Raw genomic sequence first — 3,557 nt, forward strand, 5'->3', positions numbered from 1 at the left:
GTCCTTTGTATTTAGAGAATCTGCTACGATATTTCGGGGTCATTTCGCTTACTTCGTAACTTTCCCGAAACAAAATCAACTATTTGGCGGAACCCTAGGATTCATCAGGCTCAGATGGTAAAAGAGTGGTTCAGGAAGCGTGACGTATCATTTTGACACATGAATAGGCCGCCACAGAATTCAGACCTTAACCCCACTAAAAATCTTTTGGGATGTGCAGGAGAAGATTTTAGGCAGCAGCCCGACTCTCCCATCATCGATACAAGATGGTGAAAGATTAAAGCCGCATATGTGTGCAGTAATCAAAGTTAAAAGTGATCCAGCAACATGTCAGTATTTGACTTTCTTTTTTTGGCTGTATTTTCTTTTCTTTTTCTCTTCTTCTTTTTTTAAAAGATGGTGGTGTAGAAAACTGGATTACTCGGCTGGCTTTGATTTGAGATATTCACGTTTTAGACGTACACTTGATACCTGCTCTGCCCTGGTGTGTGTGTAATTTGATGGTAGAAGAAAAAAAAGGAAGAAATAAACAGAATAAAAGGGTAGTTCAATGATAGAGCAATTGCAACATTTATTGGAGTGTTGGCTTTCTTGTATTGATTTTTCAACACGTTACAAAAATACATATATGTTCAAAACAGCAGATGTGTACTGTTCTGAAATCACTTTTTTCACAATGATGCACTGCCCCCCCCCCCCCCCCCAAAAAAAAAAAATGAACAAGGAAACTATTTTGTACAAAGAGTGTAAGTGAAAGTTGTGAAAAGTGAAATATGAAAATGTATCCAAAATTACAGCTGTAAGTGCCATCACAAGACCTTCAACCGACCATGAGGGGGGAAAAAAATACAGCAAAGCATAATGTCCATGAAAGTCTGGCAAAATTCATTTGGAAAAGCATTCCTGCTCAAAACCATTGTATTCCCCTGCCGAAGGTTCTTCTTTTAGGATTTTTCTCCTCATTTTGCAATCGCTTTGTTTTACATCCGCGAAGGATAGCTTCACCAAATCAAAAGAGAAAAAAAATATATATGTCTCAAAAAAATAAGAAAGAGAGTAAGAATTTAAAGAGAAAATACCAGAAGTCGATAATGGCACTACTGTCATTAGAATCTGTCGTGACTCTGCAATATTACATTTAAAAAACTGTCCATACAGTGAACAAGCAATCATACAGAAACATATTCATGTAGATAAAACCCCTCCACCAGGATAATCATACAAAACTGCTATGGCATTCAAATATTTTGAATGGACATTGGAGAAAACAATACTTTATCATTATTTTTAAACACTTACACAGAGTATTTCATTAATGGCATACTTCAACACTGTAAACATATTGTAAGACTGAATGTCCATGTGTGATTTGGGTCTCTGTGACATTTCCACTGTTCATCGTTTGAGTGTGTTTGTATGGCTCATCGTGGCCTGACTCCAAACTGGGAATTAATACACTGTGCATTACAACAGCACCTTGATTTTTGCACTCATGCATCAACTTGTGAAAGCAAATCCCAAGCAGCTCCTCAGCCAGCCTTGCTTTCCGTGTTAATTCGCTAAAATCTAACTACATAGCTTATGAAGAGCTCTCGTGACCTCAACATTTCCTGTCTAAGAATTGCAAAAAGATTGGGGGATGGGCGTTGCATTTAAACATTTAAAAGCACAGGATATTTCTTCTTCGATCAAAGCAAAGTGGTAGAAATAAAAACCTGACAAAAGGCCAAAATTGCAGGTCAAACTTTCGAGTGACGATGATTTTGATGGCTGAGCATTGCAGTGCTAAAATGAAAGATGTAGTCTCGTTCTCCTTTCATGTGGTTTTGCTGTCTCCCTCCCTCTCACGCTCACTCTGTCTCACTCTGATGGTCTGTGGCCAGTAGATGTGCATTTGGATACAGAAAAAAGTATGTTTCATATGCTGCCAATTTCATTTGAATGACTATTCTCCCTGGTCAAGGTCTTGCTCTCTCTCCCTCCATTTCTTTCTCACACATCTTCATTTCTCTGCTCCAATCTTTCATATTTGCTATAAGAATAGCCCCTACTCAAGGTCGCCCGGCCATCCCCTAGCGCAGCTGTGCTCGAAATTATCATAACTCATATGGCCTTTTTTTTTTTTTTTTTTTTCTTGCTCCAGATTCATTTCAGGACGAACGATGCAGAAAATAAAAACGTAATCCCCAAAAGACACGTACACTGTCTCCAAATCTGTTACTGGGAGTTAAACCCATATCACTGTGTGAAGCGAATGAACAGGCTTCCTTTTAAAGGCTGCTCTAATGCATTAATCTGAGCTGGTGAACTGTGAAAAGATGCAGTCGGAGAGAGACTTAGAGCACACTGCGGAGAGGAGGAGAACGGACTTTCATTTGAAAATGTTTTGTGCGTCTTCGGGGGGGTACGGGAACTCAGCCTGGGTCATAGAGAGTTGCCACAGCAGACGCAAGATGGAGACAGCGAATGGTTTAGAATGCGGTACAACAACTGAAGTAGCTTTTGTTGTACAAATTACCATTGACACACACATGGGACTGATTTGTGGGGGAGGTCATCAAATGGGTTTGATAAAGAAACAATGTATGGTAGTTACATGTAGCATATACTGTGGATGATGCAAGCAGCTGGTTTTCTGATTGTTTAGATTTAGGCCATCTTCCATGTACAGTTAGGGCTGCTTTAACATAAAAAGAAAAAGACTATATTTACAAACCATAGACAGGACTGTTCTCCTTCTCACATTAATCACAAGTAGTCTTAACTTATTCAACACTTTAAATATGGTGGTTTAATCCTACACTGGGAATGTACGAGCATCAGTTAAGGGTATCTCCATTAAGTGCAACCTTTATTTATGTCCTTACTGAAGCAAGGAAAGCAATACAGCAACTGCATATTGAAATTACTCAAAGTTTGCCAATTCTTAAAAGGACAAAGTTCCCTGAATAAATGAATACCAATTTACCAGGTCTCAAAGATAATGTTGGATTTTTAAAATCCAGAATGGTGTTTTATTGTCAGGCTGACATTCAGTGCTTTTAGGCCTGTATGAAGGAATGGATTGTAGTCCGCTGCTGCAGGTAACATAGAAAACAATTATTTTTTTACTTTTAAAAGCTAACCGCTTCACACAATTTTTTACTCTCACAGGTTAACAAGCTTCCTTAGAGGAAAAAAGAAAAATTCGTATTAATGGTGGTCTCTTCTCAGTTATCGCATTTTTAAAAAGGAAAAAAAAAAAAAAAAAAGTTTTTTTAGCACATTTTAAAACTAACTCCATATGAAATCCAACAAAGATGTACCTGCACATGCCAAATATCATTACAAAAATCCAATAAATACAGAAATTATTGCACAGTAGAAAGGCTCCGTGGATTCCTAACTGATAAAATCCTCTGACAGTTTGCCAAGAAACGCCAAGTTGGGCATTCCAGGCAAGTTCTCATTAAAGTTTCCATTTGTTTATATTCTCAGGTGGCAGTTTCTGTGACAAGGAAAAAAATGATAAACATCAATCAATCTCAAATTTTTTTTCAAGAGAGAGATAATCCAGC

Source organism: Odontesthes bonariensis, chromosome 24 (assembly GCF_027942865.1).
Source record: "Odontesthes bonariensis isolate fOdoBon6 chromosome 24, fOdoBon6.hap1, whole genome shotgun sequence".
NCBI classification, from domain to species: domain Eukaryota; kingdom Metazoa; phylum Chordata; class Actinopteri; order Atheriniformes; family Atherinopsidae; genus Odontesthes; species Odontesthes bonariensis.